Source organism: Salmo trutta, chromosome 3, assembly GCF_901001165.1.
Source record: "Salmo trutta chromosome 3, fSalTru1.1, whole genome shotgun sequence".
In the NCBI taxonomy this organism is placed as follows: Eukaryota; Metazoa; Chordata; class Actinopteri; order Salmoniformes; family Salmonidae; genus Salmo; species Salmo trutta.
In genome coordinates this window covers 55384258-55397167 of record NC_042959.1, presented here as the reverse complement: position 1 = coordinate 55397167, position 12910 = coordinate 55384258, and the positions used below count along the sequence as shown (strand labels likewise).

Sequence of the window (12910 nt, the reverse complement as noted above, 5' to 3'; positions counted from 1 at the left end):
ATGCGGAGGTGATCCTGGACATAAAACTCAACGGGGCATTCGATCAGTCAAGACATTGGAGGTTGAATACAACCATTCTTAAAGACCATACATTCACATCATATTTCATTACAGAGTTTAAAGCATTTTTCTCTATTAACTCTCAATCAACAGATAACCCCTCACTCCTTTGGGAAACCTGTAAGGTGTACGCCAGGGGTCTGATTATGTCATACGCAGCCACTAAGAGGCGGAAAAAGCGTGAAAAACAAAAAACACTAGAGGGTGAATTAGGAACTAAAGAGAAGGACTACATTAAAACTCCCACTCCTGCCCTATTAAAGGAAATATCAGTCATTAGATCAACGCTGGACTCCCTCCTAACACAGGACGCTGAAAAGAAAATGAGATTTGTCAAGCAAAAGCTATATGACCATGGCGATAAGCCAGGAAAGTACTTGGCGTACCTAGCTAAAAAGAGAGCTGACTCAGTCAATTGCGGCTATTACTGATTCTGATGGCAATCATTTATATGAAAATAAATTGATAAATTACTCATTTAAGAAATTTTATGCAAATCTTTACGCCTCAGAACTCCCAAATGACGCACCCAAGTTAATGGAGAACTTATTTTCTAAGATTGAGCTCCCTACTATCTCCGAAGAACAGAAGTCTCTCCTTAATGCCCCTATTACTGAGGAAGAGATAATGTCCGCAATTAAGAATCTGCAAAATGGTAAGGCCCCAGGACCGGACGGGTTTTGTAGTGAGTTCTATAAAGAGTTCCATGGCCTGATCCTTGAGCGTGATATGTTTAACCACTCATTTTCAAATGACCAGCCCCCCCCCAAACGCTGCGAGAAGCCAACATATCACTTATTCTCAAAAAGGGAAAATGTCCGGAGTCTTGTTCCTCGTACAGACCAATTTCCCTTCTGAATGTGGATAGAAAATTGCTTTCTAAAATTCTAGCCACAAGATTAGAGGACTCACTGCCACTAATTGTGAAAGGAGACCAAACTGGCTTCATTAAGGGACGTAGGTCATGTAACAATGTCAGACGGCTCCTTAATGTAATTGAAGTCTACCAACAAAGTGCTATGGATGGTCTTGTGCTCTCCCTAGATGCTGAGAAAGCATTTGATCGTGTGGAGTGGTCTTACCTATTCTTTGCTCTAAATAAATTTGGTCTGGGGGACAACTTTAAAAAATGGGTGAAAGTTTTATATGATGATCCTCAGGCTGCTGTCCTTACTAATGGACTACGGTCAAATAGCTTCTCTATACACAGAGGTACCAGACAGGGCTGTCCTTTGTCCCCCCTCCTATTTGCACTTGTTATGGAACCACTGGCCGAGGCCATCAGGGTAACGCCTGCTATACAGGGGCTGCTCATTGGTGATGTTCACCATAAAATAAGCTTGTATGCTGATGATGTCCTGATATTCATTTCTAATCCCGAGACTTCAATCACATCTCTTATTAATATTATTGAGTTATTCAGCGAATTCTCAGGCTTCAAGATTAACCTAACTAAATCAGAGGCTATGCCACTTGGTAACCTTCACTCTGTACCTAATACTTCTCCCCCTTCCCTTTTAAATGGTCTCCCTCAGGTTTTACGTATCTGGGTATATTTGTAACTCCTAAATTCCAACAAATGTACAAAGCCAATTTTGTTCCCTTGTTTGACACAATAAGACAGGATCTGGAGCGCTGGAACTCTCTTCCGATTTCATGGTTGGGTAGAATATCCCTCTTGAAAATGAACATTTTACCTAGGCTACTTTACCCAATCCAAATGATCCCAGTATTACTCTCCAATAAGGTAATAAAGGATGTAAATGGATGACTAAGTTCCTTTATATGGAGTAAACGCAAGCCAAGACTTAAGATGGCAATATTGCAGCTGCCAAGTTCTATAGGTGGCTTAGATCTGCCCAATATCAGGTTCTATCAGTGGTGTGCCCACCTATGTTATATTTCAGACTGGATCACAAACGATGACTCCTCTATTTGGTTAGACATTGAGACTTCTCTTTCAAAATACCCTTTACAGGACCTTTTGTTTTTCACAAGTTTCAAGTCTGTAAAAGATCACTGTAACAACCCTATTACACTTAACACACTCAAAGTATGGAGGTCAGTTCAACGTTTCCTGGGAAGGTCCAAACTAACCTCTGCTCTTACCCCAATTCTTAACAACCCAGATTTTGCCCCAGGATTGCTGGATGCTGGCTTAAACGTTTGGCTTAATAAGGGCATACGCAGACTAAATGACTAATTGCGGATAAGATTTTATTGTCATTTGAGGAGATGGTCGAGAAATATCAACTCCCAAAGCAGGACTTTTTCCGTTTCTTACAAGTAAGACATTATATTCTGAAGAGCACCACCTTAATTGGCAACCCTGATATGTCTGTCATTGAAAGAATGCTTTTTTCCCCACAAAGGAAAATGTCTGTAAGTCTGTTTTATGATACTGTTTTATGGTCCTTTTCCGCTGTCGACACACAGAGGGTGAAACAAGTGTGGGAGAAAGAACTGTCTGTTACTATTGACGAAGAGATGTGGGAGGACATTTGGAAATATGCAAAAACAATATCTATATGTAATCGTACTAGAGCAATTCAATTAAGAATAATACACAGATTGCATATATCCCCAAATCGCAGACATGCATTTAGCCCCTCTTCCTCATCTCCTCAGTGTCTCAAATGTAAAACTGATACAGGCACCCTAACACATTGTTTATGGTCATGTACCAAAATACAAAGATACTGGTCTGGTGTTCTGCAAGAAATTGAAAAGATCCTAGGGGTCGATCTAGAATTGGACCCAGTTTCTCTACTGTTAGGTCTCCCTAGTAGGCATGTAACTTCTGTGGGTAAGAGGAGGCTTTACAACATCCTCACCTTCGCAGCGAGGAAAAACATACTTTTACAGTGGATTAGTGATAAGGTCCCCTCTATTAAAGATTGGCATAAGATACTATTTGAATGGGTGCCGCTGGAATATCTGACATGTACATTGCATTCTAAGACAGATTAGTTCTACAAAGTATGGGAACCTTACCTAAATTACCTAGAACCTGAAGTATCAGCTATTATGCTGCAAGGATTCTCTTAGAATGGTGATCTATGTATTTCAGAATTACACTGTACGGTCCATGTGGGGAACTCAACTTCTTGGTTTAAACTGAGCTTTTTATTTAATTTAATTTATTTTTTTATTTCTGTTTCTGTTTGTTTAAAATGTATGTATTGAGAGACGCAATGAGGGGGATGGGGTGAGAGAAGCGCTGAGCGGGGAGAGGAAAATGGTGTGTGTGTGTGTGTGTGTGTACGTGCGTGCATACATACAGATATGTGTAAGTGAGTGCTGTTTTTTTTTGCCTTGTCTTTGTTGTTGTATCTCTTAATATGGGTGAAAATTGTGAAACTCCAATAAAAAATACTGTTACAAGTAAAATGCAAATCAATTTATAACATTTTTTACATGCGTTTTTCTGGATTTTTTTGTTGTTCTGTCTCTCACTGTTCAAATAAACCTACCATTAAAATGAAGAAAAAAAAGGAGAATCTTATCTTTAAAATGGTGTACAATACTTGTATGTTTCAGAAATTTTAATTATGAGATTTTTGTTGTTTTGAATTTGCCGCCGTGCACTTTCACTGGCTGTCGTCATCGATCCCACTAACGGGATCAAGCCATTACAGGTTAACTGCTTTTCCTTCACTCTGCGGTCCAACTCATTCAAAGCCATCTCAATTAGGTTGAGGTCAGGTCATCATGGAGGCCAGGTCATTTGATGCAGCATTCCACCACTCCCCTCCTTGGTCAAATAACCCTTACCAAGCCTGGAGGTGTGTTGGGTCATTGTCCTGTTGAAAAACAAATGATAGTCCCACTAAGTGCAAACCAGATGGGATGGTGTATCACTGCAGGATGCTGTGGTAGCCATGCTGGTTAAGTGTGCCATGAATTCTAAATAAATCACTGTCACCAGCAAAACACCCCCACACCATCACACCACCTCCTCCATGCTTCACCGTGGGAACCACACCTGCAGAGATAATCCGTTCACCTACTCTGTGTCTCACAAAGACACTCGTGTTTCTTGGCCCAAGCAAGTCTTCTTCTTATTGGTGTCCTTTAGTAGTGGTTTCTTTGCAGCAATTCGACCATGAAGGCCTGATTCACGTCGTCTCCTCTGAACAGTTGATGTTGAGATGTCTGTTACTTGAACTCTGTGAAGCATTTATTTGGGCTGCAATCTGAGGTGCAGTTAATTGCCGATTTCTGAGGCTGGTAACTCTAATGAACTTATCCTCTGCAGCAGAGGTAACTCTGGGTCTTCCTTTCCTGTGGCAGTCCTCATCAGAGCCAGTTTCATCATAGCGCTTGATGGTTTTTGTGACTGCACTTGAAGAAACTTTAAAAGTTCTTGAAATTTTCGGTATTGACTGACCATCCTGTCTTAAAGTAATGATGAACTGTTGTTTATCTTTGCTTATTTGAGCTGTTCTTGCCATAATATGGACTTAGTCCTATTTGGTAAAAGACCATCTTCTGTATACCACCCCTACCATGTCACAACACAACTGATTGGCTAAAACGCATTAAGAAGGAAAGAAATTCCACAAATTAACTTAACAAGCCACACCTGATAATTGAAATGCATTCCAGGTGACTACCTCATGAAGCTTGTTGAGAGTGCCACGACTGTGTAACGCTGTCAAGGCGAAGGGTGGCACTTTGAAGAATCTCCAATTTAAAGTGTTTAATATAAATATAAAGTGTTTAACACTTCTGGTTACTACATGATTCCATATGGGTTATTTCATAGTTTTTAAATTATTCTACTATGTAGAAAATAGTAAAAAAAAAAAAAAAAAATTGAATGAGTAGGTGTGACCAAACTTTTGACTGGTACTGTATATGTGGTTATGACAAGTAGATACAATGTGAAGTCAGACATTTTTATTAGCACAATTTTTTTACATATCACCATTGATAGTATCATCAACAGTATGCAGTGGGGCAGGGACCATTTCAATTGAAACATGACATGTGAAAGATTATTTTTTCACTACAGCCTATTGCCTACTATGAAAAGGGAAATGGTGAATGCAGTTTTCCATGTATGGACGTGTTCTCTGGCAAAGTCCTCCTCAGTGACTGTGCCGATGTCACATTAACTACTGGTTGCACCACCAAGGTAGGTCAACTCATACAATTCACCTTCCTCTCCTCTGCCTGCGAAGTGCCAACCTAGTAAACATTTCTAAATATTTACACCTTTCTCTTTCACAGGATGGGGTATATAAAGAGACCAGGCTGCACTTCTCAGGTATGGTTGCTCCTGATGTTATTGGTGTATAACACAACCTACCATTGATGTTCATATAAAGCGTTGTTGTCATCATATTGCTCATGTCACTCTTTTTGCTCCATTAGCGATAAGCAGACCAGCTGTCTCTATGACAACCACTAACACTGCAAACGGTCAATTTGCACATTATGGTAAAGTATATATTTTTTTAATATAATGGATTACATTTTGATTGCACAAATAAGTGCCACTGTTATCAAAATATACATACTAGCGGCACCCTGCCCTTAAGGGCGGTAAATCATTGCAAATTAGTATATTGATTTAATGCAATTCCCCCCTCCTGCAAAACAAATAGCCAATGTATAGGCTATCAACCTTCAACTCCGGAGAAACTTGTTGGAGGCTACTGTTTTTGTAGGCACTTGCTTTCTGGACCGTTACAAAAGTCAGCGAGATGTGCGATATGCCCGCTGTTGCTTGTGTCGCTGGCACATGTTTCGTCAGGCTTAAACCATGTTATCCATATCTGTTTAAACAGTAGCCTACAATAGAAAATGAATTTTGTGATTCATAATGATGTACCTTGCTTTATTTGACCTCCATTATTTCAAAGGATTTGAGGCTTAGTTTAAGAGTTGGGAAAAACAGGACTACGGGTCATGAGATATGCTGTTGAAGATTTTCCACACGGGCCTTCCATAGACTGACTGTACCTTGGATACCAGAGATTGCTGGCTGCATGTTGCATTAATATTAGTATTGTGACGCATAATTGCCATGGTAATTTGGAATGTCCAGTCCGTAGGCGTGAGACTCTGTGTTTGGACACGGCCGTGGTGGCAGCCTTGCGCACAGTACGCATCTTACGACTTACCTCCTCATCACTGTCATCTTCTCTTGGGTGTCCCTTTAGTGGCCTCTTATTGTTATACCCACTGAATAGCTGGACCTGCACTTTTATAGGCCTAGGCTTTGCCTTAGCTGTGAAATGACATCATAATTGCATTGACAAGATGCAATAGTTGTGTTTGATACCACCTAAATACCAACTAAAGCGAGACCAATTCAAATCGAGTCCGAGTCAAGACCAAGACCAGAAGTGAGGCGAGACCAAGTCAAGCCCGGGACCAGGAGGGGGATTAAGGGGTTCGATACCAAGACCAGAAAAATGCGAGTCCAATTCAAGACCATTAATTGTGTCAAATCTCTACCATAATAAAAGCTGAAAATGTCCAGTATTTCTGTGTTGATATGTATTCTTTAGACATTCAGAATGGTGAAAAAATGTAGGCTGACGGCAAATAGAGCCACTTTACAAATTATCACAAACCAAACAGGTCTATAATAGATGAAGACAAAATTTGTTACAACTTCCCTCAGTTTCCCCTTACTAATAGTGAGCATGCAACTTTCAAACAATGTCCCATACTCTTCCCAACCAGCGAATAATTTCTGACAAGCGCAACAATATTTGAGGATACATTTCTATGAAAGTAAAGGACATTAGTGTTATGAGTAAAGTAGAAAGCCCAGGTTTCAATAGGCAATAAGATATTAATGTGTCATGAAAGGAGTGTGGTTATTTGGCCTGGCGAATGGGAGCTGATAATTATTTATCACAGTTTTTCACTCTGCTGGTCTCCGTTGGTCTCAGCAAGAAATGATGAGTCCTGACTGTCCGAGACAGAATCAAGACGAAGTAAAAATGAATGTGACACCAAGACTCTCAATACAGATGTAGGATCTTAATTTGATCACTCCTTTGTTGCTGAGAATGTATTTGCACAGCAGGACATGCGAACTTGTGTATTCAAGATTTAACAAGTATTCTAAAGTTTGTTATTTCCAGATTTGATTTGCCCTAACGAAAAATGTCCATTAATTATAATCCACATTTCCTGTTGCTGCAGGATTATTTTACTGCTATTGCAAACTGGCTCAAATTAACATCCTACATCTGTATGTGGTCTTGAGACCAGACTCTGTTTGGAACTACTTAACAAAAATACAAAACACAGCGGAATATAAAGTGGACAATATCATGTGGGAGGACGATGCACTTCTTTTGATGCTTAGAATCATTAGCTTATTATAATATAGATCAGAGCTCTATTACTATCAAAAACAAGTTTTGATGCTACAGGAAAATGCCTGATGTTCTAACTACAATGAGAGATTTTTAAATAAACAAAATAACTTATTACTTAACAACTGTCTTCTGTTTATATTTTAGGACTTTGGACATTCCTGATCCATATGGTCACTATGATCATACAATTTGTACTGTAGATGTGGTCTGATGGGGCGCTCACATTGGGGACCAACAATCTAGAACCAACAAAGAACCCAGATGACATCCTTTATCCTTCCAATGAAGAACAGTTGGGAATTTGTAGTTGGTGGGACACACTACACCAGCTAACATCAAAGTTAAGCAAGTAGTATTATAGACATCTATCTACTCAGGACCTTTATTGCTTTTTAAAGGAAGAATATGACTTCTGCCGCCATGTCGAGACTCTAATTGCATGTTTTAGTCTCATTGATGTCTTCTATGCACTTTTCTACCTTTTTGTCTCAATACTCTGCTAACTAAACCAAGTGTACCTGTAGGATTGGTGATGTTTACATCATGTAGTTTCACCTAAGAGAGAAACAAAGAAAGCCATAGTGTTTTTTGACAGAACACAAAATTCCACAGAAAATGTTTCTTGCTGCTGACCACCTACAGTATAAACTGCACTGCCTCATCATGCTGTGCCATATAGACGGTGTTGTTTATGAAATATATTTATTAAGCTATTTATTACCTATTAATTCTATGAAGCACAAATGACGAAGTATGAATGTACAATTAGCTAGAAAAACAAGCTGTGAACTTGTCCGTTACAAGCCAATCATCTCTCCCATGGAACATTTGTTGTCACAAAATGGCAGTACTTCACTATGCCTTGGAAACAATGTCAAATTGGATGTGTTCTTATGCCCCATCAAATTAAGGAATATATTTTGCAAGTTTAAGAATATATATTTTAAAGTAGTGTCCTTTAAAAAAACAAAAAATAATAATAATAATAATACTTTGCCTTGGACCATTTTGTATTGATACAAATATAGCTACACCTACTCACCCCTAGATCAGACAATAAGCTTAGAGACAAGTGACTCGATTGATTTCACCAGATGTACTGTACAATATTGTTTAACACTTGCTAATAATACTTCTTACCTCCCTCCAGTCCATAAAACCAAACACTTTTATATGAACTGACAACCATCATTTTACACACATTAAGAGGAGCCCTTTTGAACACGAGCAGCGTTAAACATTTTAATAAGGTTTATTATCTTGTGTTGATTTCATGCATGTGTACTTTCGTAGCATAGTTGTATACCATAATGTTTAGCATGCTTTTGATGAGAGATAATCACCCATTTTCATGCTCTGCTCATTTTCTAATCTGTCCTGTGATGTGGTGGTGATGCATTAAAAAGAATTGTCTCCAAACATTGTGACGCTTTTGTATCAGGGTTCTGATTGCCAACACATGTACACAAAAGTACAAATGTTAACAACACGTGTGTGATATACTTGAGTTTACAGGGCTATGTTTCCGCCTTGTAATGTGTTGGAATGATTGACAATGACAAAAATATAAATTAAGAGGTGATAGAGTTTAACATCCTGTTCATGTGAGTTATTATTTATGAATATAGTTCATTCATTTAATTGACAGACATTTTGTGCTGTCCTACAAATCATTGCCAGATTATTTATCAAACAGTATAACACATTTCAATGTGTTATTTTTAATATGAACTTTTTAAACTTTTATATTGATTGTGTCTGTGAACATTTTATCTAAAACAGTGATACTTAAATTATTTACATCACTTTTTATTTTCAATGTATACACAGCATTGTTGATTATATCAAAAACAAAACCTGACTGGTAGCCAGAGACTCCTGCTAGTTGAATTTTCTGCCAAATTCTTTGAGCCAGTTTCTCAAGACCCTTATAGTTTTGGTTGGAGGAAGACTATTTTCTTTTTTGTTTCTGCATAAAAAAAATCAATGTATTGATTTTGGCAAGCAAAAAAGGTTATAAAATATGCCTAAACAGAGTTCATTGAGAGCCTTGCTTGGCTCAGCTGGAATGCAGGCAAGGTTGGTTTCATCTCTCTGTACAGAGTCCAGCGTGATTCACCAAACCGTTCCAACACTGGTGAGCGCCATGGAACAGTGCTCGGATCAATTCCATTTCAATACCAGTCAATACAGGAATTAAATTAGGCATGAAATTCAAAAAGATCAATGCTGTACACATTGAGTTTTGATCTGGGAATGGAGCAATGTCAAGGGAATCTGGAAGTGAATTACAGATACTTTCCAACAATTCTAAGACAAGCAATTTTGAGGTAGACCTGAGAGTTTCACACCAGTGGAAACAGTGTCCTACCTCTGAGACCTTGATGCCCATCGTGTCCTGGTAGACCTTTACCAGGCTCACCCCCCTTTCCTTTCAGACCTTTTGTTCCTGTGGAGTAGAACAGAGATCATACCTAATTCAACTCTGAAGCTATGCCACTACAAAGGTGCTCCACTCATTTTCACTTGAATTAGCCTTAGTGATCAGGGTTTAGTTTACCTGTAATCAAGTTTGGTTGAACTAAGACATTTGGATTACATACCTCTTTCACCCTCTGCCCCCTTCTGACCATCCACTCCTGTGTCCCCTTGGATGCCCCTGCCTCCTTTGACTCCAGCTTTGCCCGCTTTACCCTGAGAGAGAGAGAGGTCAACAGAACTTATCATATTTTGGAATAAAGGCCTTCCTTAGTAGATATGGGTTGGTTTGGGGGATGTGTGACTCACGGGTTTCCATGATGTTCCAGTTGGTCCCCTGGTTCCGGGCTGCCCACGAAGTGTGTGGTTGTTGATGAGGCAGCCTTGGGAACACTTGGCCCGGATGGAAGCTGCATACTGGGAGATCTGGGCTATCACCACTCCTTTACACAGCTGCAATACCTGCTCATCTGTCAGCCCAGGTCCCTGAGGTAAAAAAGCTGGCAATCAACCAAGCAAGTAATCAATCGATCAATCAGTCAGTAAAAGTTCTTGCTAGATATGGGTCAATGTAAAATAAGGGGGAAATCCTTCCTCCAGACAGACTGGAGTTGGCTCCTGATACGAACAGGGGCACCTGGCACTCCTTTAGGTCCAGAGCCACCTTTGACGCCCAGGTCACCACCTGGACCTGGCTCTCCTCTGGAGCCTGGGATGCCGGGGGTCCATTTCGTCCAACAATGCCATCAGGGCCGATGGTACCTCTCTCTCCTTGCTACCATTCAGAGATGAGGGGAAGGAAGGAGAGAGACAGACAGATGGGGGACACTGTTCAGTCACTGAACACAAAAAGTCACAATTTAAACTCAATCTCAATACTTCTACCTAATCAAATCATTTAATTCTCAATACTTTTACCTAATTAAATCATTTAATTATCAATACTTCTACCTAATTAAATCATTTAATTATCAATACTTCTACTTGATTAAAATAGTTCTATTAGGATATTATGATATAACAGGAACTCAACACTACAGTATGTGCTGTTGTGTCTGCTGTCATCTAGGAACAGCATAAAGTGTCAGTATTGTGGTTTTTACATGACATAAAATGAGTTGGGTGAAAAAACTCATACTTTCACAAAATGGAGTGTACAAACCTGACCTTTGTCACCACGCTCTCCAAAACTTCCCTGTTTTGAACGAGGAACAGAAACATTTTTGGTAAGAAAAACAGACCCACTACATCACTGGAAACAGGAAGTAGATAGATGAGAGAGTGACGTCGGCTCGGCCTTGTCATATGATTTACCTTGTCCTCTTTCTTTCCCTTCACACCAGTTCTTCCAACACCACCCTGAGGAAGGAACAATCAGCACATGAAATGAGTCAGTAAGATGCCATGGCAATGATAGGACTGCTTATTACAGTTTATCAGTCACAAAGGAAAGACCCAAACATAAACAGCAGATGACCAATACACATCCACTTTCACGTACTGGTGTGTGTGTGTGCTTGATTAACTGTGAGAAATTGACTGGTAATTTAGCAGTGTGATGGGGAATGTAAATAAAAGGTTACCTTCTCACCATCAGGTCCTGTCTCCCCTTTGGCTCCCTAGAAACAACGCATTAAATCAACAATTGCATAATCATCAAAAGACAATGATGATAACTGTAGTGGTAATGACAATTTTGTGTAATGACATATACACACAGGCTGGGCCTGCAGGCCTTTAGGCCCTGGTTTCCCTGGAACTCCTGCATCTCCTCTCGCTCCTTGAGGCCCCTGTAATATGAAACACACACATAGGTAAACTGCTGCAAATACACACATACACACTTTATAATGAGAACCTTTGTTCAAAAAGAGGAATTTAGTTAAATGTCAATGAATGCCATAACATCTCTGACAGTTATGCTCTTTAAAAAAAATACTAAAACCAGCATGACCGTCTGTGGTTTTACATGACACTGAAACCTTTTCAGGGACTTTACTAACATATCTGATGTTTTCAGGGACTTTACTAACATATCTGTTACCTACCATGTTTAAATGTCAACAATATCACATGGGCGTCTGTCCACCCACACGAAACCCTCAAGCAACATTACCACCAATCCCGGACTGTCTTGACTCATTACTCACACCTGGTTCCAATTCCCCCTGATTAGTATGTGTATATATGTGCCCTCCGTTCCCCATTGTCCTTGTTGATTATTGTTCCATGTCCGTTGGTCTTGTGAAGACCTGTGTTCTGTTGTATCGGCTTACGTGTTAGTGTGCACTTGTTATTACGGGTCTCATCCCGTGTATTTATTAGAGGTTAACACTTCGCTATTTGGTTTGGGTAACAGCCCTGTGTTATATATATTATGTGTTTGTTTTGGGCTTCGTCCCCGTAATGTTCATGACGTACTCTATTTTGGGTAGTGAAATAAAAAAAACGATTTCATATTCCTGCGCTTGTCTCCTATCATTGTACAACGTGACAAGCTCCTACTCTCCCACACCACGAGTCCCTCTCGCGCCCTAGGACGGAAGACTGGCCATTATTCACAAAGTATTAATTTACAGTTGAAGTCGGAAGTTTACACACTTAGGTTGGAGTCATTAAAACTCGTTTTTCAACCACTCCACAAATTTCTTGTTAACAAACTATAGTTTTGGCAAGTCGGTTAGGACATCTACTTTGTGCATGACACAAGTCATTTTTCCAACAATTGTTTACAGACAGATTATTTCACTTATAATTCACTGTGTCACAATTTCAGTGGGTCAGAAGTTTACATACACTAAGTTGACTGTGTCTTTAAACAGCTTGGAAAATTCCAGAAAATAATGTCTTGGCTTTAGATGTTCTGATAGGCTAATTGACATTTGAGTCAATTGGAGGTGTACCTGTGGATGTATTTCAATGCCTACCTTCAAGCTCAGTGCCTCTTTGCTTGACATCATGGGAAAATCAGAAGAAATCAGCCAAGACCTCAAAAAAATAATTGTAGACCTCCACAAGTCTGGTTC

At 39.6% G+C, this 12910-nt stretch overlaps 2 long non-coding RNA genes across 2 annotated transcripts; both read right to left on the bottom strand.

The window, feature by feature from the left end:
• Positions 1–9199: 9199 nt before the first annotated feature.
• Positions 9200–10403, bottom strand: LOC115179508 (uncharacterized). The gene is made up of 2 exons (XR_003872927.1): positions 10010–10403; positions 9200–9855 (listed from the first exon to the last, which is right to left on the bottom strand). It is a non-coding gene; the product is annotated as an uncharacterized LOC115179508 (long non-coding RNA).
• Positions 10404–11193: 790 nt separating this feature from the next.
• On the bottom strand, positions 11194–11765 carry LOC115179492 (uncharacterized). The gene is made up of 3 exons (XR_003872911.1): positions 11603–11765; positions 11468–11503; positions 11194–11243 (listed from the first exon to the last, which is right to left on the bottom strand). It is a non-coding gene; the product is annotated as an uncharacterized LOC115179492 (long non-coding RNA).
• Between the last annotated feature and the right edge of the window lie 1145 nt (positions 11766–12910).